Source organism: Equus asinus, chromosome 3 (assembly GCF_041296235.1).
Source record: "Equus asinus isolate D_3611 breed Donkey chromosome 3, EquAss-T2T_v2, whole genome shotgun sequence".
Taxonomy (NCBI): Eukaryota; Metazoa; Chordata; class Mammalia; order Perissodactyla; family Equidae; genus Equus; species Equus asinus.
The window spans coordinates 3697660-3719966 of record NC_091792.1 but is presented as its reverse complement, the minus strand read 5'-3'; the positions used below and the strand labels follow the sequence as shown (position 1 = coordinate 3719966).

At 44.0% G+C, this 22307-nt stretch overlaps 1 long non-coding RNA gene across 2 annotated transcripts in view; it reads right to left on the bottom strand.

Moving 5' to 3' along the window:
* Positions 1–22307, bottom strand: part of LOC123284595 (uncharacterized) — a 93480-nt gene that overhangs the window by 59971 nt on the left and 11202 nt on the right. The gene's annotated exons all lie outside the window — the stretch shown is intronic.

The following is a 22307-nucleotide window of genomic DNA, read 5'->3' as shown; positions in this document are numbered from 1 at the left end:
TCCTGCCATTTGCAACAACATGGAGGGATCTTGAGAGCATTATGCTAAGTGAAATATGACAGACAGAAAAAGACAAATATGATATTATCTCACTTACTTATAGAATGTAAAAAACGATAACAACAAAAAAAACCCAAGCTCACGGATACAGAAAACGAATTGGTGGCTGCTGGGGGTGGAGGGAGTGGGGGGGTGGAATGGGTGAAGGGTTTAAAAAGTACAAACTTCCAGCTATAAAATAAATGAGTCATGGAGATGTATTGTACAGCAAGGTGACTCTGGTTAATAATACTGTATTGTATATTTGAGAGTTGCTTAGACAGTAGATCTTAAAAGTTTTTATCACAGGAAAAAATAATGTAATAATGTGTGGTGATGGATATAACCAGACTTATTGTAGTCTTATTCTGGTGATCATTTTGCAATATATACAAATATGGAGGAAAAAAACAGATTGGAGACCTTCACGATTTACTAGAAAGACGTCCTGGACAAGCTTCAGTGACCCTATCATGTGCCATGGTGATACTCTGCCATCCACCCTCAGGTACTGAGAGACGAGTGCCTGCACTGAGGTCTGGGCCCTTCTAGATAGCTGTGATTCTCATCTTCAGGCAGAGGGCTCAACGCAGTGTGGGTTGCATCAGAACGTTGTTTAGATATTACTTTTGAAAGGAATAAAAGGATATGAAGTCATTTGACTGGTTTCTACCCCTTGATGCACAGAACTTTGTCTCATTACACTTAGAACTGAAGACACTCATTCCCTTGGTGGTTGTCTCATGGCTTTAATAGTACCTATATTCCAATAGCTCCTGCGAAATTGTGATTTATAATAAGAAATATACATTAGGTCTTCATCCCCATTTCTGGCACTAGGCTCCTAAACCCTTGGAATTTCCCAAGTGAGGAGAGGATATAAAGGTGTCTTTTGTTAAGTTAATGAGATGACTTCTGGACCACACCTAAGGATGGGGCTGCTTGCCAGGAGAACCAACCATGTGATTAGAGGGTTGAAACTTTCAGTCCTATCCCCTGACCTCTGGGGAGGGGAGACAGGCTGGAGGTTGAATCAGTGGCCAATGATTTAATTAATCATGCCCATGTAATAAAGCCTCCATAACACCCCAAAAGAACAGGTTTTGGAGAGCTTCCAGGTTGGCGAACACGTGGGGATTCAGGAGAGCAGTGCACCTGGAGAGAGCGTGGAAGTTCTTCGCCCCTTCCCCGCACCTGTCCTGTGCATCTCTTCTATCTGGCTGTTCCTGAGTTACATCCTTTCACAATAAACCGAGACTCTATAAAGTAAAATGTTTCTCTGAGTTTTGTGAGCTGCTCTAGCAAATTAATTGAACCCAAGTAGGGGGCTGTGGGAAGCTCTGATCTACAGCCAGTGCCACAGAAGCCCAGGTACAAACCTGAGCTTGCAACTGGCATCTGAAGTGGGGGGCGGTCTCGGGGGACTGAGCCCTTGACCTGTGGGATCTCACGCGCTCTCCCGGTAGGTCGTGTCAGAACTGAGTTGAGCTGTAAGCCACCCCTCGGGTGTCTGAGACACACTGGGATGTGTGCTCTTCGGTCCTCAAGTACTGAGATGTGTGCACTCCACGCTGTTGAGAGCCTCCTCTGTTGGACTTCCACACTCCTCAAGGTTCAGCATGATTGTTATTTTGAATTACCTAAAGAGGTACACTGTGATCTTTTCCATGCTAAGGGCCTCTCAAGAAAGAAATTGTCCCAATAGTCATCTTTGTGTCCCCAAGACCAAGTGCAGCGCTGAGCAGAAAGTAGGCACCCAGTGGTTTTTCATGGGTGGATGGATAAGTAGATGATTGGGACAGTAGAGGCAGGCCTGGTTTCCTACCCTTAAATGTTCATGCCTCAGAGGTTTCCATTCTTGCACTTTTCTCTCCTCACTCTCTCTGGCCTTGAGCAATCTCCATCAATTCCACGGTTTGAACCCATCTTCAGAGATAACCATTGTTACCAGTTTCTCAGAATTTTCTGCACTTTTTACAATGTATAAACAAACAAAAAAGGTTCAACATATACAATATATGAAATTTGTTTGTTTTTTCGATATTTTGTCATGGAAGTTATCCCATATCATTGCATGCCTCATTCTTCTTAATAGCTGCATAGTATTCCACTGTAGGGAAGTGCTAAAATTTAATTTCTGCTGATGAACATACAGGTTATCTCTAATTTTTTTTTAGCACAAATAATGCCATACTGAATATCTTTATAAATATGTCTTTGTGCGTGTGTGTGAATGTTTCTGAAGGATAATCCTAGAAATAGGCCCGTTTTAAGTTTCTCATGAATACCGACAAATTGCTCTCCAAAAATAAATATTTTATCAATCCACATTTCCATCAAGAGTTGCTTGAGAGGACCACTTGCCCCACATCCTTACAGACACTGAATATTGTAACTCTTTTTAAAATCTTCGCCAATTGGATATGTGAAAAATATCTCATTGTGGCTTTAATTTGAATTAATTGACTATAAAGAGGTCAAGGACCTTTCAATACATTTAATGGACATTTGTATTTATTCTCTTATGAACTACTTATTAGTACAATTTGCTTTTGGAGTGTTGATATTTTTCTAATTAATTTGTGAGAACCTTTGTAAGTTTTGGTTTGCCATATTTGTTGCAAATCGTTTTCAATTCAATGAAGCATTTTTCAGTGCATAAAAATTTTACGTTCTTGGTGGATTTTAGTTTTTATTAATATTACAGTAGTCCTCTGTTCTGTTGAATGCATTTTGTCTTAAATTCTTCTTTTCTCTTATAAATATTTCTATTTCTAATTTCCTTTCCATGCATTTACCTGATATATCTTCTCAGATCTCTTTCTAGACATGATTCTTTGTCACCTATTTTTAAGTATGTCTCTTAAAAATAAAAAATAGTGGTCTTGCTCTTTCATTTTGTCTGTTGGGGTGTGTGTTGCTGAGTGGCGTGGGAGAGGAGAACCACCTCATTACGTTCATTCTGACCACTGATACATTCTACTACTGATTCAGTCTTGTTGCTGCCATCCTCATTTGTACTTCAATTCAATGCTTTTTGCTTCCCTTATTACGTATTAGATTTTGCCTATTTCACTCTAACAAATACAAATGAACTTATATTTCTCTATCCAACTCAAGAATTAGAATCTGTAACCTATCTCCACTCAACCATCAAGATCAGATCTTCTGCAGAATTTTAATTCCTCTCCCCATTCTTGGACTTCATTGAAGTAAAATGAAATTTTAGTTACAGATTTTTCTTTTTGCTATAATTTGTTTCTTCTGGTATAAAAATTCTTAAAATATGCATTAAACTTTACAATGACATCATCAGTTTGTTACTACAAATGTGTACACACCATTCCATCTTGTACACCTTGGCTTCCCTTTTTGACTTCTTTGTTTTGATTTAATTGTCATTTGCCTGGAGTACTTCCCTGAGTCACTTTTTTAATAAAGGTAGGTAGGTGGCATGTTTTCTGTGTTTTTTCACATCTTCACAATTGAATGACGGCTTGGCTGTGTGTAGAATGCTGGGGCCATCCTCCTTTTTCCCTTGGAATCCATCATCTCATAGCATTAGTGTTTGCCTATGGAAAGTCAGATTCCAATCTGATTCTCTTCTTTAGCAAGCAACCTGCTTTTTCTGCCTGGAAACTAGGATTGAGAATTTTCAAAGGATATGAGGTAAAAAGTTACTCAAAAAGAAAACTTTAATGTCTGTCCCAAGGATTTAATGATTTCATAAAAGTTATTTAACAGTAATTTATATTCTATTAGAAGAATAATGGCTAATTTTTACCAAAGGCATAATAATCAGGTTTTTTTTTTTTTAACTGAGTAGCAAAAGAGCAAATGTGATTAGCCTCCACCATGATTAAACAAAAAAAAGGTTATGCAGAATGAAACATTTCCTAATGGCAATGATTTGGGGAAAGGCTTGTAAAATTGAGTGCAGTGGAAGAGGACGCGTCAGGCGTTCGCCTCACTATTTTCTTGTTTTTTAAGATTGGCACCTGAGCTAACATCTGTTGCCAATGTCTTTTTTTCCTTCTTCTTCTTCTCCCCGAAATTCCCCAGTACTTAGTTGTACATCCTTTTAGCTGTGGCATGTGGGACGCCACCTCAGCACGGACCAGTGGCGCCATGTCCGGGTCTGGGATCCGAACCGGTGAAACCCTGGCCGCCCAAGCGGAGGGTGCAAACTTAACCGCTCGGGCACGGGCGGCCCCGCCTTCGCCATTTTCTTCAGAACCAGTTCTCAAAGGAGTTAAACACTTTCTCAAGACCCCACACTAAAGTCAACAAGTGGCAGAAGCAGGATTTGAACGCAGGACCCGTGGCCCCACTGCACAGCCTCCTTGCCGTACACCGCGTTATCCGGAGTGTCTCCATGTTCGTGGCTGGGAGCCCCGAGGGACGCAGAGGCAAAGGCCGTGAGCCCCACCCCCACGTTGGTAGCTAAGTACACTTTACTTAATACCTTAGTTTAAAAAAATAAAACTAGCATTTTCCTTCTTGTTAGTAAAAATGTCCTCATCCAGGTGCATTTTTATACATTAGCATTTAGGGCAAATTGCCCAGAAATCCAACACTAACTTACCCCCAGGATCCCAGCCCATAGTTACTGTTGGACTTTTTGGCAAGTAGATTTCCCTGAGGGTAATAGTCAGATTAAGTAGTCTTCTTAAAGAAAAGGTGTGAAAGTCTTAGGCAACTGTTCAAAGCTTGGTGTTCAAAGTGGGGAGGGTAGGCAGCCAGCAGTGCTCCAGCGGTGAGGGAGTGAGAGGTTGTGCCGTCCCCTAGGCCCCTGCTTAAGGGGCCAGTCGTGGAGTTGGATGTGCAGTGGTGACAATCTTTACTTTGCACTCATAATTAGAGTGGACCATATTTTAACTTCTAACTTTAGGTTATTACAGCAGATTTGGAGGTGAACATTTCCAGGGTCAAACTTGAACTCTCTGCAAGGAAGAAACACCAGCGGGAGTCTGGCAGTCCAGACAGGCACTTCCCACACCCGCCACTCTCACGGCAGAACCCAAATAACAAGTTCTGTTCCCAATGAACTGAGAGGCCCCATAGATCAACCAGGAAAAAAATAGTAGTAACAATAACAGCTGCCTTTATTGATCATTCACTATGTGACATGTACTATTCCAAGGGTTTTACCATTCACTTAACCCTCACAACAACTCTATGAGCCTGTACACTGATGTTATTAGATGAGAAAACTGAGGCCCAGTGAGATTAAGTGATTTGCTGAAGATTATACCGCTGGGAAGTGGCAGACCCAGGATTTGAACCCACATAGACTGGCCCCTGAGTATGTGTGACTAACCACTGCCATTTACAAGGTTTCATGTGGTCACATTAGATCTTTCGAGAAAATTTTCTTTATCACTTAGGTCAGTCTTGCTCGGGTTGAGTGTGAGTTTGGTTGAGGAAACCGACCTGCTATAGGACTAACTCCTACAGAGTTAAGCAGTACCCTTTGCAAACCTCAAAGGGACCCAGAAGAAGGAATGCCAAGGAAATTTAAACATCAAGATGGGATGGGGTGGAAATCAGTGGGAAGACAATATTAGGGGAAGCTACAACTGAACAGGCAGGTCACTACTCATCCCAAACCACAGTCTGTGGCACCAGGACTAAGTCATGTCCCGTGACCTGCTAAGCCAAAGGTCCTGACTGCTCACTGTCCTGACAGGAACTGAGCTAAGAACTGGGTATGGCTGAGCCAACTGGAGGGCATTATGGCCAAGGGGCTAAGCAGGCAGAGGCTGGAAACTAGAAGAAACATAAAAGGGACAATATTCAGGTCCGTGTCCAGTCCAAACTTGGAAAAACATCTACTTATAATTTCCCAGTTTAAACTAAATTTCTATTGTCAAGATACCTGACCTGCCTTAAAATCCCCTTCTTTTCCACTTGTGTAAATGAAATGTTCAGTACAAGAGTGTTGATGGATGTCACGCGTGAGAGAGAAGGAGGGGTCGCTCTCCACGTCCTCCCCGCTCCCAGTGCTCCTCTTGGGGAGTCACCTCCTCCATCTCCAGTGAACTACTCCCCAGGACAGAACACCTACTGAGACCTAGCAGTGGCTGTCCACGTTCCAGCTGGCCCAGAGGAGCTGGACCGGAAGACACAGCACGTGGCAAACCAAGGAATCAGCTGTCCTGCATAAGACAGTCAATCTGCCTTTTCTTCTTTAAGACCCACAAAAGAGTGCCTCACACTGACTAAAACTCCTCTCTAGCAAAGTGTGACCGACCAGGAACCGAGAGATAAGCACCTCAAGGACGGGCTCTCCTGGGTGGCCTTCTCACTTATGTGGCTGTGAAAGTCCTCAGTTTCTTAGTTACTTGCATCTTCCCACATTTGAGGTTTTCACTCAGGGATCTCTCCCACTGTCAGGGGAAAATATTGGCAGCAGGAAGGGGAGATTGACCACCTTTTATTTCCATCAACCTCGCATTGTTTTTTGCCAAACTGCCCACCCCACATGAAAGGATTCTCTTTCTTCTGGTTTTAATCTAGTCTCTAGGAAGATGGCTATGCTTTTTCTTAAGCACAGACGTCCACCAGCCAAGGCACAGGCTTTTGGTCTCATTCCTATAGTCCTTTAACCTACAGGAGACTTGCGCACCAGAGTTGATGGCAGGTGTGTTGGGGCTCCATTTGGAACAGATGAGGAATCGGGGCATCACATGTCTAGAGGAAGACATCAGCTCCACATGTCAGTCTTGTGCAGCCCCCTGTTCCCAGGACTGCTCAAAATGCCTGGCACGTGCTGGGCAGTCAGTCAATGTGAGTGGGTGCTCAGTAACGTCTTCTATGTGAACTTCTCAATAAACTGACTTTTGTACTGTCAAGTGATGCTAAATGGCACTATATGGGAAAATCTGGAAGAAATTTATCCCCTCTGTATTCTGAGCGGCAACATAATAGATTATAATAGATTATAACATCTTTTCCCAAAGTATTTCTTAGGACTCTAGACCAAAAGGTGCTTGGCAAAAAACTGATTTTGTGATCAAGCGAGCTTGAAAAATACTGCACACCAGAGTGCCTTTCAAGAATCCCCATTCACATTAACCTACTAAAGAGACTTTTCCATTTTTTTCTGTAAAGAAACATGTTTAACTTTAACCGAGAATTGCTTAAATTTTTTCTGACTGTGGACTCTTCATCTCACGCCCATTACTATCCATGGAACTCGTGCTCCTCTGAACTTCCCTGGGAATGGATTTGGAAACACTGAGTTATGTCATGATTGATCCCCCATTGCTCCCAACAGTGCTTCCTGTGGATATTCTAGACTCTCCTCTGAAATCATTAATTACATGAGCCTGAGGAACTGTAATTTCCAAAACATCCTGCATGAAAATAGGGACAAGGAGCTCCCCCTGCCTTCCTGTGAGGAGAGGCTAGCACCCCTTCTCTCAGAAGGAGAGGAGTTGGCTAAGGGCAGCTCTCCATCAGCTCAGAAATCGTGTGCACTGCCGGGCATGGAGCTCCAAGGGGGCTCCCAGGTGGGAGCAGGAGGCAGACCACTGCTCACAAATGCTGGCTTCTTCTTGTGACTGCCTGTGATGTGTCAACATGACTTGGCTAATGGCTCCAGTTATTAGATTAAACACTAACCTGGGTGCTACTGTGAGGGTATCCTGTAGACGAGACGTGGTTAACATCTACAATCAGTTGACTTTAGGTAAAGGAGAGCAGCCTAGATAATCTGAGCAGGCCTCTTCCAATAAGTTGAAAGGCCTTAAAGGCAAACTGAGGTTCCTCCGGAGGAAGAAGAAATCCCAGCTGTGGAGAGCGGCTTCAGCTCCTACCTGAGAGTCACAGTGACCTGCTGGTTCTGGTTCTCTGGTAGACCCCCTGAAGGGTACACACCCCACGGCAGCTTTCCCTCATCAACGCCTCATCAGGCTGTGCATGATTTGTGCTAAGACACTTTTCAAGCACAGTAAGCAGCCAGCAGAGACGGGCACAGGAGCTTCCTCTCAGGCTGCATAAAGGGTCTGCCTCCGAGCCGAGCCATTGGGAAGTGTCAGAATCTGCAGCAACAAGAAGGTGGGAAAGGAGAGACAGGAAGGCCCTCTTCCTCCACCCTGGGGAGCAGTGCTCCCTGATGAAGATTCTGTCTCTTTCCCTGGCGCCCAGCAGTGGGGCCGGGGGTGAACCGCTCAACACTCATGTATTTCCACGCCTAGGTACAAATAGGTGAATTGATTCGTGGAAAAGAATGCTTGCCTTCAATTTAATTAATTTTCACAGTTTAATAGTATCTCAGGGCATTTATTTTGCATTTAAGATGAAGAGCATAGATCTGTATATATTATGGAAATAGACTATAGTTGCCATTTTGATAAGGAAAAGCCCAACGTATCCACCAGCATGGACAGGAGGAGAGGTGGGACACGTGTGTGCACTTGCATGGATGTTCTTTAGGCTGTGTATAAGGAGGACTTTAGTTTTCATAATATATATTTAAAACCTTAAAATGTGCATACTCAGCAGTTCCAGGTCTAAGAATTTATCCTGAGGATATGTAGAAAGTTATAACTTATAGGAGATTTCATCTCAGTTGAGAAAAATTAGAAGCTGCTTAAATAGCCAATAGTAAGAGGTTAGTAAACTACAGTACATCAATATGCAATAGAATAAAATAAAAATAGCTATCACTCACTGAGTGGCATGCCAGGCACTGTTCTGTAAGAGTTTCACAGGTATTAACTCACTTAATCCTCACAACAAACCTACAAGGCGGGTTCTATCATTCTCTTTACAGATGAGTAAACTGAGGTACAGAGGGCAGCATAAACCGCACAGGGCACACAGTTAGTGGGTGGACAGGATTCCAGCCTGAGCTTGCTGGCTCCAGAGCCCACATTCATGAGTCTATGCTGTGCCTCTCTCGAGAGAGGATGATGTCATTTCAGACACCCATATGTTCGTATAGATAGCTACAAAAATGGAAAGTTTTACACTAAAATCAGTGATCTTCCTTTTTTCTGTATTGCTCATCTTTATTTATTAAATCTTTTACAATAAATGTCTAATATTTTATAGTTTAAAAGTAAAAACAATAAAAATCCATGTTATTATTTTGATTGGGAGCCAAACTCCTAATCTGCCTGCTTGGAGACTAGAGCCAGCTCAGCACAGACTGATGCTCAGGGCTGCTAGTCAAGCCGATACGTTCCAGAAGAACACGAACCAGGCCCTGTGAGGAGGGCTCAGCGTTCCAGGCCCCCTGGTCGCACACCCCGTCAACGAGCCAGTAGACTGACGAGCTCTCTGCTAGGAGGAGAGCCAATCCGAGAACATCTCCTGGGCCTGCCTTCAGCTGGGCTCCAAATCTGTTTTCTCAACCCAGCGAACTCTGACGGTTACCAACAGGGACCAGGAGTTTCAAGTCCAGAATCTTTTGAAAAGTCAGGAAACAAAATAGTAACAAACGTGCTGAGTTGGGACTTCACAGACCTCTCTGTGGGCATGCTCTGGATCGCGGGAGACAGCAGACGTATGGAATGACACGAGGAGTGGTCAGCAATGTTAAGGCCAGAACCGTGTGGAGTCTGAGAGACAAGACCCACATATCTGCATTTGACAAGCTCCCAAGGCTTGGGGAGGCTAAATAACTCGCTTTCTGTTACACAGCCTGCCAGGAGTAAGAGCCAGGTTCTTAGTGCCCAATCCAGTACTCTCTCCACTGAGCCACACTAACAGCGGTTGGGCTCAGTCGAAAGGAGGGAAGGAGGGACTGGTACGAAAACAAGAGGTATTTTATAAAAACCATTTTCTCTTCGCTCTTACTACACCAGCAGGATATACAAAAGAGGAGCACAGAGTATATGGAGAAGGTCCCGCCCACACACCACGACTCCGCCCAGGAGGGGACTGACACAGTCAGTAACTTGGGGTGTGGTCTTCTAAACCCCTCTCCAGGAATGTCGCACGTGTATTCAGTCGTGTGCTGGAACCAAGTCACACTGGCTCCTGAGAGCCAGCTTAAGTTTCCAGGAAAGTTGTGAGTTGGTTGTTAAACACGGTTATTATTAAAAATTAATTTATACAAAATTCAATTAAATTATATTAAAAACAAAGATAATTACTCAAAACTCATCACTACCCTTTTTCACCCCATTTCACTATTGTCTATGTTCTTGGGGTTATTTACATTCATCGTACCTGTATGATGGAAAGACTAGCGGTGTGTTCCTGCACTTCTCCTCCCAGCCTGGTGTTGGAGACATCACATGGGCAGAGTCCGCCTGGCGGGAGCATTTACGCCCAGGAAATTGACAAACACTCAAATCAGTGCCTGCCCTCCCCTCCCCCACACAGCCAGATTTTAAGCATTCTCTAGCATACCATAATGACACATTATTTCAAGTATTTTTTTTCTTTACATAAATAGACTATTGAAAACTTTTAAAAGTCTGTTAAATACATTTCTTTTCCTTGCTGGAAATAGAGAAGAAGCACTCACTGAAACATGTAAAACATCTTTGCCATCAACCTGTCTTTTTAAACTTCTACTCATCTCTCCCCCAATAACCTGCTCCCTTGATAACCTGGCCTGTTTGAACTAAATCCCGGTTCCTTGGTCGCCTCCCCACCTCAGTGCATCTCCACACCTTCCAAGCTTCCTTAAAGAGAGAAAGAGCATTTTTAATGGTAAAGGTGGAGTTTTGTGAAGGTAATTACCTAATGGGTAACAAAACAGGAAGGGCTGGATTTGCTCTGCCAGGAAAGCACGAGCTGCTGCTCCTGCAACCTCCACTCTCCTAGGCTCCTGAGCGTCAGAAGGAAAGCAATACACTTAGTCCCTTTTGTTTACACACCAGAAGATTAGGTTTCCTTAAATTCCTGAGGAATTTCAGAAGATTAACTTTTAGATAGGAAACTTCATAGCCTGAGCAGGCTAAGAGAAGAATAAAGAAAAAAATCGTGTCCCCCTCAAGCAGTTTCATCAAGGGATGAAATTTTAAATCACGTCATGTCTCACACCAGTTTCTTAGTGCAAAATAAATCACTCGAACAGAGTGGGAGCCAATTTTTACTTTAAAAATGTTGTGTCCTAAGGCTGTCTTCTTGAACTTCAAAAGCACACTTTGTAATTACTCTACCTATCAAAGGAAACTTGCAACATTTCACCCCAATCTACTTCAGCTGTGTTATCACTTTTAATTGTTAATAAACCACATTAATTTTAAACTGATTACTCTGTTTGGGAATTCAATGTTTTTGAACAGAATACGTTGAATATATATAAACGAACTTATTAACGTATGAGCTAAAGTTAAGTGGCGCTTTTTCTCGCTACCCATCATTGGTTTTATTTTTAGTAATTTCTGTCATTTTGTAGGCTCACAGCAATACTCGTCCCTCATTTTTTAGAGGAATAGTTTTCTGAAAATGAGAAGGATAAAAGATGCCAGAGATTTTATCAGGATTTACGCTCAATGTTGATATCATTTGATCGTGGGTTGTGAGTCAGCCGTGATTTAGTTTTTTTTGAAGAAATGTGAAGGCTAAAAAGTAATTTGCCAAAGTCAGACCCCATTACCAACCTGTATGATTCATTCAGATTTGTTTAAACCTTTCATTTTCTTAACAAGTTTTTCCCCAGCCTGGAATTAACTAGATAAGTTTTCTCGTTATCAATCTCCCTTTCTCTGCAGACACTGACCACGTCTATTTGACAAAAGCATTGCTCACAGAGCATTTTTTTCCAGTCCGGTCCATTTTCTCTCATGGTTACAAACAAAATGTTCTTAAGATGGAAACATGCCGTGTTTGTTTCCACTTTGGCACCAAGCTCAGAATTCAGGAGTTGAAAGCAGTCCCTGCCCGGCTAAGAAGTCCTCGGAACAGCCTTCTCCCCACCCTCTCTGTGCCCATGGTGCCGACCCCTCCACCTGGAGGTTCCTTCTCCTCTACCAAGCAAGACCAATTCTGCAGCATGCTCCTCAGCCTCCCGCATGCCTTCTTCCAGCTCCCACACTGGAGCATCCATCACCACCGCCCCCTCCATCATCATCACCGTCATCCTCCTCTATGGAGAGCTTCCTATGGTGCCAGGCAGTGTTCTACGTGTTTTACATGTGCCAACTTACGTAACCTCACCGCAACCCCATTAATAAGTGCCATTATTATTCCCACTTTACAGACAAGAACACTGAGGTACTGAGAGGTGGGTCCCCAAAGTCCCTCAGCCAGTAGATGAGAGAGCAGACTAGCTCCCGGGACTGTGCACGCAAGCACTCTAGCTATCTCCCTATTGCATAGAGCTACATGGTTGCTCCTGCACTGGCCCAAGCACTCCCAGAGGGCAGGGACCATCCCTCGTCCTTTCCTACATCTTCCAGAGAGGCTGCCACAGCGCCTGACCGGCTGGGAGAGGCTCAATAACTGTTCATGGATTGAACAAGTGGATTGTTCCTACCATTTCGGGTACGTGAATTGGGAGATGTCTCTACAAGAAGACAGCCTGTGGCGGCACCAAGAAAGAGCTCACCGAGCTGGTGGCCTTGGCCTGTACATGGCCTGAAGCCAAGATCCGTCTACCCCTGAGCTATATAAGGTGAGCAACATAACTGACCCTGTCAGTTGGGCAAACGCTGGTCAAGTGTCACCGCCCCTCAAAAGTTACAGCAAGTTTTGGCCCGCGGGTGCCTGGCGCTCTCCGTCAGCAATGGGGCTGACATGACTGACAGTGCCAGTCCTGGGTGGGCAGTACAGTCAGGAAAGCCGGCATTAGCATGTTTTTCTGATTCTTTCAGCACTCCACTAACAAAGTCATAATTTAATTTATTCAGTTCTTTACACATACCCTATCTTTCCCACAAAATGGTTTATATATTCAGCAGATGTATAAATTGGAAGTGGAAAGAAATAAAAAAGCAAAAATAGGGACAATAAATGGAACTCAGGATGAGGCTAACACAAAAAAACAATGTGTAAACAGAGTCGTTATATATTTGCTATGGCTGGGGCAAAAGGTTGAGAGATATGAATATTGAAATACGTGTATAGTACTTTAGAATGCAGACTCACAGAGGTTCTCGTGTTGGCTCTTCCAAGCGGCCCCTCCCTATAGCTGATGTTCTCGTGTGCAGGTCACAGGTGAGGACCTTGAGGCTCAAAGAGATCAAGAACCTGGATGGAGTTTGTACGGACAGTGCGTGTGACCAGAGCGGATGCTGAAAGGAACCCGGTGGGGTGAGGCACTGACTCTGAAGCCTGTTGTCTGAGAGGCCTCACAAATTGGCCACACCTCAGCCATGTTTTCCAAATGGGAGAGAATAATCAACCAGAGTTTGGGTAAAATATTTATTTGTCCATTTAACCTACAATTATTAGAGTATAATAAGAAGAGCTGCAGCTGTGTGAAATCTGAGTTCGATTCTAAACCAGCATTGGTGCATCCTCCTATACTCTTGCTGACGTAAGCCACTCTCTCCCCTCACCGCTCAGTCCAGGCACTATTTTCCTGAACCTGCTTTCTGGGTTAAGACCAGAAGCTCCACCTCCAGCCCTTTCCTGGAAAATCCTTGGGTTTCAGTGAAACCTCTTGGGAGGGCTGCTGGGGAGTGGTGCCGTCCCTGCTCAGACATGAGGAGACACGTGGACCCAAGGCCAGACACCCTGGCATAACCCCACGGCTGCCTCCCCGCCTCTGGTTAGATGGGGACCACAATGTGAATCACAAGAGGTTCAGACATAGGAGCCTGAAAATGCAAAAAGCAAGCAAAAGAGATTTGTGAGGATGCGGAAAGAGTGCTCACAGGCAGGTGACTTCTGGGAGGCTGGTGTCCAAAGAGTGACCCACATCTTACCAGCCTCCGTGGCCTCTCTTACCCCTGCCCCTCCAGCCTCAGTACTCCCTCCGTCACTCTGCCCCACCGCCTGCCTCAGGACAGCTCCCCACCTGACCCACCCCACGGACGGTGCTTCACACACTGCCTTTCCAGAAGTGTGTTTCTGAGCCTCGGCTGCTGCCGTCAACGTCTCCAGAAGGCCTCGCTGTGGGGTACGTGGTCGACACAATGAAGAAACGTAATACTACCACTTAGACATGGGATTAGTGGTAGCCAGACACACTGAGAAACAAAAATTCCGTAGCCTCCTGGTGACTTACTGTGTGGGGGAAGTACCAGCTGATGTGCTGGCAATCCTCCCAAACAGTAACCCACTCCTGTGCTCTCTGTCTGGAGACAGAATCTCCACTGACGGATTTACCATGACACGAACACCTGCTGTGCTCACTTTTCTTGACTTTCCTTACGTGCCCCTCTGGCTGTGATAACACGCCAGCATCTGCAAATGTAGACACTCCTCTTCAGAAGACTAATCACCATCCTAGGGGGAACCCCAAGCTCATCTTGAGACTATCTGGAGTTACTTTGTCTACCTGTAAACCCATCTATAACCAACAGACTGTGGGTTTAAAAAAAAAAAAATGCTTGTAGAAGAACATGAAACAAAAGCCAAAGACATCTCAAAAAAAGAAAAGGCGTTTTAGGAAATAATTTAATCACCTTCCTGGTCAACTATGCTGACAAGAAAACAACAAAATAGCAGATGACTCATTTACAGGAACAAAATTTGGAGATAACGTAGTACACCTTCATTTTACAGATGAAGAAAGTGAGGCTCAAAGAAATTAATGAATGTCCCAAGGTCACAGCACAAGCTAGTGGCAGGACAAGAAATGAAGGGAGCAAGAGGGGCAGCGGGAGAAGAGTAGTAGCTAAAAGAAAGCAGCTTTGAGAATCCCAGACTCCCCAGCACATCAGAGACACACACCCCTTGCAGTCTCCAGCTGTCCCATCCATTCCCTTGAGCCCCCTGGCCATTCCCACCCACCCTAGAGGGTGTGCCGTTTCATCTTACAGCAGGGGACGCTATCACAGATGATAAGACCAGAGTAGCTGACAAGTCATTTGAGCCCCTTGCTGCACTCAGGAAGCCCACTTCCCACCGCAGGACGGGGCGCAGCAAGATCGCAGCTCCAGGAGCAGCAGCAGCTGCTTTATGCATTCTTATTTATATAGGCCCCCTCCCCCGCAAGGAAACTTGCTGCAGAAAGATTTTAAGATAACTTATTTTTCTAAGGCTTAAGCAACAGAATGATATGACCTTCAGTGTTAAAAAAAAAAAAAAAGTGCCACAATGAAAAATGAGTTTGAATGTCATGGTCGTAGTGCAAGCGGAGAGCTAAAACACCCTTTTGAACTTGCTTACAAAAATAAGTTAAAGAGGAATTAGGAAGAAGACTACAGCAAATGCTACTGAGTTTTAGGGCTTTACTGTTATCTCTTACGAACCAACTTCCTTTGCTCTTCAGTCTGGTGCTGGTAGCTTGGAGTAAGAGTTGGCCCTTGGTAACGAGCAAGCCACATCTGCCACTAACCGTCCTCCTGGAGGCTGGAGGCCCAGGCTGGAGCCTCAACGGAGTCCTCAAGACTGGATTCTGATTTGTTCATTGCTGACTTTTTTTCTAAGCTTCTTTGGGATGTTTAATAATACAAAGAGAGAAGTTTTACCACACAGACAAAACTGATCAGCACTGGCAGCTGGACCACAGACGACTGCTGAACTGTGAATCTCTGCAAAGAGGGGGAGTGTCTGGAGCCTGGACATGCAAACCGGCATCCAGTATCGCACATTAAGAGCAACAGAGCACATCTGGGAAAAGGAAGCCACTGTAGCTTAAAACACCGACTCTCTTCTCCAGCACATCTGTGGTGCAATTAAAGGACCTAGCACACAATTAAAATGCAGGTCAGCACACAGCAACAATGGGGCTCTTTGATGTGGGGTCAGCTTCGGTCATTCTCATCTACTCATTAAACAGGTTAATCAACTTACTGCAGGATCCAGGACAGGAGCAACCAAACATCTATTTAATTACCGTTACCCTGAAAGCATCGCAGAGAGGCCTGTCTCATTTGTTTGTCGCAGCCGCTGCCGTCTCACCGTCAGCGCAGGCTGGAGCCACAGGCACCATTTCTGGCACCGTGTGTTTCTTCTCCAGCTAATGAAGTGTAGATATGACACAAATAGTTGTTTGTATTTATTAATTAATATATTATCAAATTAGACGGTCTGGTGTGTGCCCTTCATCTTTCCTCCCCTGCACGTCTCTTTCGTGGCGAGAGTAACAAAGCGGGGGTCACATCTGTGGCCTATGTCTTGTGCTTTTTACACCTGTCTGCCTTCCCTTGAATCAAGAAGGTGCAGATGTGACACATTCAGTTCAGATGAGTAAACCGGATTCACATCCTCCTAACGTGTGTGATGCAGTCCCCACGAGGAAGAACAGTTAACTTGAGCAAACAGTGCCCACTATGAACGCTTCAGTAGAAGGACCTGGACAGACCTGGGCTTCAGGTCAGATCGACTTGGATTTGAGTCCAGCTCCTGATCTGCAGATGCTCATTTGTGAAATGAAGACAACGAGACCTCCTTTGCAGGGCTGTCCTGAGCAGGTAAGACTGATGCACAAAGAGCGCTTACCGTGGTGCTTGGCGCATGGTACAACTTAATGGGGCCGATTTCCATCACTAAGAAAATGCTTTCCTAAGTCACCGAGGAATCTGCAACATCGTTATTCAGGGTACAATTTTCTTTTCCTCCCTAAAAACAGCTTTCAGTGTTTCTCAGTACAAACCACTGTTTTGGTTTTCTTGAAACAATGAAACTGAACATACAATGTATAATGTTAAGTAAATAAGGAAAATCCTTCACTAGACTTTTAAATAACAGGGTCTAAATGACCTCAAGACAAAGGCATCGTGAGTTGGTGTCACAGGCATCCAAATGCTTCCTGTGTCATGCCAAATAAGATGCAGGAGCCCCCTCTTGGAGGGGAGCAGGAGGTGACACGGGAACACTCAGGGTTAAAAAATCACACATGGCCCCCAAAACCCTCGAATACCCCTCAGGAAATTGGTTCTCATCTTTCATGGTGGTTATGTTCTATAAAGTCACCGCAAACACCGAATTAGCGAGTACAGACCCGGTGCGCTGAGGGAACCACAGGGTGAGGTTCCTGCGAGGCTCTGGCCACAGCATGTTTGTCAACTGATCAATGCACAACCTTGTTTTATGTGTGTTTCTGCTTAAAGACCCATGATTTAACACATATCATTGATTCGTGAACAGCGAGCTCATAGTCAGCAGCACTTCAACTCAGGCCTGAACGAAGCTCATCTAACACACGTGTTTTCTCCTTAAGTCACGTCACGGCTTTCGTGCACACGGGAACAGTGCACAGCAACTCAGCACTGTGCTTGGCAGCCATCTTAAATGGTAAAATCACCAAAAAAAGCACAAAAATCTGAAAAATATGGCACTAAACTGACCACAAAAAGGACACTGTTTACAGCATGAAAGCAGACACAAGAACACAGAGTGTCCTCCTGCTAGACCTCAGCCGGGAAACGTGCACTGGGCAACTCCGCCTTTTCACCGTTCTTAGCATGTCTGTGAGTTAGCGGGAAAGCATCACCAATATTGATTTCGGGGGTACAAATAAATTTTCACTAGTAGGTATACTCACAAATACAGAATTCGTGAATAATGAGAAGCAGCTACGTCAACTGGAAAACTGACAAACCACCTCTCAGTGAGTTCAGCACAGCCAGTCTCTTCCTCAGTGCTCGAAGGAGAGCTGTTTCTTTGAGGAAGCCCCAGAGGAAGTCACTGACTTGCATTTAGGGGCCACACTGCATGAAAAACACTGGGAGAAAACTCTGGAGTGTCTCAGAGTGAGGAGATTCTAACTCTATGAGAAGCAAGCATGAACTGGACCAACTGAAGGATCAGCAGATTCAGGCCTCCCATCTCCCATTTATGACGGAATAGGAAATAAAAGAACAACAACAAAAACTGATGGCTAGCAATTAAGTGGTCTTTACTATGTGCTAGGCGTAGGTCTAAGTTTCATTTATTGAATATAGTAATTTAACATAGAAATTTATTAAATACTTTCACTATTATTGTTTAATGGTTCAGGTTGTTGTTTTCCTCTATTTTTCCTTTAGAAAAGTTGGTTTGGGTGCCCCAGGAAGGAAGCTGTCCCAGGTGGTTAGAAACAGCAAGGTGTACTAAAGCCATGGACTTCTGGAAAGGCTCTCTCACCTCACCTCTTACATAAAAGCATCCATTGATTCCTGCAGAAAGAGCCACTATTAGGTTCGACAGGGTCAGCCTAGTGGAATCTTCTCCAGAGAGCAGATAATTGCTAGTGTGATAAATATTAGACGTGGGTGGGAGTCTAACAGTCGCCTGATTGAACCCTTTCTTCTTCAGGGGAGAAAAATGAAGCTCACAGATACTAACTGACAGAGCTAATTAATAATATACATATGAACTGATCGGCTAGAGAAATTATATGATAAACAGACGTTGAAGGTAATTTGATGAAACCCACTACTGATTTAAAAGAAGAGAATGAGGATGGGTGCTTGTCCTATTACAATTAAAATATGTTATAAAAGCATACTATTTTGAAAATGTGGCACTGGAGAAGGCATAAGCAGACAGATCAGTGGAGTGGAATGCACAACCCACAGACACACACAGTGTCCTTGCACGGATGGACAGGTAATCATCCACAGCATCACCTGAAATTACTCACCAAGTAACTTACAAATTAAAGACCTAAATATTCGTATAAACCAGGAAATACAATAAAATATAGGCTGATATTTATCAGATCTCTGTTTAAGAAGGGCATTGTAATTTCACAGGAGTGAAAGAAATTACAAAAGAAAATATCTACTCTATAAAAATTTTAGTCTTCTGTTTAAGAAAAATCACCAGAAGTTTAAGTAAGCAAAAAGAGAAATCTGTTTTAGCAGCCTCTGATGGTTGCCTACCCAATACCCATTCTCTCCTTTTTACTTATAAAATTCCAATTCTGTCAAAGTATCAATGTAACCAAAGAAAAGTCCTGTTTGAGACAACTTTGCAGCTAGGAGTGGCTATGTGACATTTGGATGGAAGGAACGTATTGGATGGCTACCCAGGGCATCCAGAGAAGCTTTGTAACTGAGGCAAACGGCATCAAAAGCTTGTGCTTGTTGAGAAACCCTCAGAAACCCTCTGTCTGCTCGGGGCACCCATGCCTCATTCTGTGGGTTCTGAGCCTAACAGCTTGCACCTGTCCTTTTCCTCAGACAACTAGTTTTGGGCCGTTAGAGTCTCTTTGCCTACGTGCCAGAAGGGCCTGGTCTTCACATCCCCATCCCTCCTCCACTGACTGGGGCAGGAGTCTGAACACCGAGCTACTTTCCTTCAAGACAACTCAGACTTGTGTAATTTATGCTCGGAGCCCCCTTGAAATCAGGCTGAAGTACCCCCTTTCTTGGCTTCACCCTCTTCTCTGTGCTGCTTTGCTCACTCCATTTACCAATTTCTCCCAGAATTACTTCCTCAGAAAATCACTAACACGTGAACGGGCCAGGGTCTGCTTCTGGGGAATCTGATCTAAGACATATTCTCACCTGGCATGGCCTTCCATCTTTTTCTCCTTTGCCCTTCACACTGCCACCTTTTTCCTTTCTGGAGCAGCGAAGAAATGCCTGGAGGTGCAGCAGCCATCTGGCAACCATGAGCAGTAAGCACAAAGGGCCATAAGCTAAGGATGATATAGGAGAAAGATGGAAAGAGCCTGAATACCTATGGTATAATTAAGTTGTCACACTAGCCCTGGACTGACACCTCTAGTCTTATTTTTGCATAAGACAAGTAAACACCTTACTCGTTTATGTGCCTGGTGTAGAATATAATAATGTCCCCCCAAAGACATGCATATCCTAATCTTGTGAACCTCTGTCTATGTTTCATTACATAACAAAGAGGAATTAAAGGTGTAGATGGAATTAAGATTGCTAGTCTGCTAACCTTAAAACAGGGAGACTATTCTGGATAATACAGGTGGGCCCATGTAATCACAAGAGTCTTTAAAAGCAGAATAAGGAAGCGGAAGAAAGATCCAAGCCAGAGAAGGATATTTGATGAAGAAGTGGGAGTGACTATCTGTGAGAATCACTCAACCTGCTCTCACTGACTTGAAAGGTGGAGGCAGGGGTCCTCAGCCAAGGATGTGCACAGACTCTGGAAACTGGAGAAGGCAAGAAAACAGACTGTCCCCCCACCCAGCCCCTCCAAAGGGGAACATGGCCCTGCCAACACCTTGATTTTTGCCTGACAAGACCCATCTGGACCTCTGACCTTCAGAACTATAGGAGAACACATTTGTGTTGGTTAAGCCACCAAGTGTGTTATAATTTGTTACAGCAACAATAGAAAGCTAATACATTTATGTATACTTGAAATTTGCTAAGAGAATAGGTCTTAAGCGTTCTCATAAAAAAAGTAACTACATGAGGTGATGGATGTGTTAACTTGATTAAGGTGATCATTTGACAATGTATATATAAATCAAATCAGCACACTGTACCCTTCAAACATACACAATTTTATTTGCTAATAATACCTCAATAAAGCTGAGGTGGGGGAGTGGAGAAAACTAATACCTGGTTCTCTGTTACTTGCAGCCTAATGCAGTCCTAAATGGCATTTTTAAACTGAAAAAATGGATTATATTTTTGATATAGAAAAATCTTACACAAATCAATAAAAAACACTAAATCAATTGATGGGCAAATAGCACATGTGAAACAAAGCACACAGACGAGGAAGTAAATGTGCTAAGAAACAACATGGAAATGGGTTTTTCATAAAATTATATGAAACATTTTTAAATATCAAGAGAAAATCATTGCTATAATATTACCTGAAGAAGCAAGACACAGAGTTTATATTGTATGTTTCTAACTATACTTTTAAAATAAGCATTGAAAAAAGACTGAAAGCAAAGAAGAATAAAAAGAATAAAAGGAAAGATGTTTTAAATGATGAGATGTGGGATGCTTTTTCCTTCTTTCTATTAGTTTTTTGTATGGGTCATATCCAAATGGCTAGTTCTTTCACTTTATTCAGGCCTCTTTAATAGGAAAAAGAAAATAAACTTTGCCTTAAAAATAATTACAATACCGAATGCTTGTAATAATACAGGGAAGGAAGGGAGAGGCCAAGCGCAGGCACCAGGACGGGGGGTTGCTCTGCCTGGGAAGCCTCGCAGATAGGCAGGTAGTTGAGTGGGGACTTCCCCAGGCCCCTGGGGCCAAAGGGCCCTCCAGGTACAGGATCAGCTGTGCACAAGCCCAGGGCATTGAGTCAACTGCACACAGCTGTGATGGCTATAATACAGATGGGAAGGAGAGACCAGTAGAAGATTAGGTACAGACAGGTGGAAGCCTACTCCCGAAAGTGTTTTCACCATGTTAGAGTTTGACCTTTATCCTATGGGGAAGTAATTTTTGGCAGGAAAGAGCCATAACTGTATTTGTTTTTCATAAAGATTTTTCTGCCCCAGCGTGAGGATGGACAGGGGACCAGAGGCAGTGGGATAAGTTAGCTCTATTGCAATTGTCCAGGCAAGAGGTCTGAACCCAACAAGGAGATGGAGAGAAAGAAGAAATTCAACAGACGCTTGAGTCCATGAGCCAAGGGGAATGAAGGAGAGGAAACAGTGAGGTTGACTCCCAACGTTTATGGATCATCTTTCTACCAGTTCTTCCTAGTTTTTAAAATGAGAGATAATATGCATACAGAAAGCCACACAAATAAATGCATGGCACATACAGCTCCATGAGTTATCGCCCAGTGAAGACATCCATGCAATCCCCATGTAACCCTTCACTTCTTGGACTGTTTAGGCCTCAAGGGACGTGACATCCACTTGCTCAGGCCGGAAACCCACAAGTCATTTTTGATTCCTTCCTAGCCCTCATAACATACATCTAAGCCATCAGCAGGTCCTGTCAGCTCCACCTTCAAAATAGTTCTGGAGCTCAAGCCGTTGTCCTCTCTCCACTGCTACTACCCTCCTCCAAGCCATCCTCACGTCCAACCTGGGCTGTGGCCACAGCCTCCTGCCTGTTTTCTCTCAGTCCACTCTTGCCCACTGCAATCTAGTCTCCATGCAGCTACTGGAGTGGTCCCTTCAACACGGGAATTGTATCACGTTACCCCTGGTGCTGGATTACGTTAATGGCCCTCATTCTTCACCCCTCTCTGTATTGGTGGCCTTTACCATGTAACTTGTAAAGGGGGTGACCTGCATCACCCTCTTTGATTCTGGGCTCAGCTATGTGATTTGCATAGTGGATACCGTGCAAGCACAGGCTTGAACT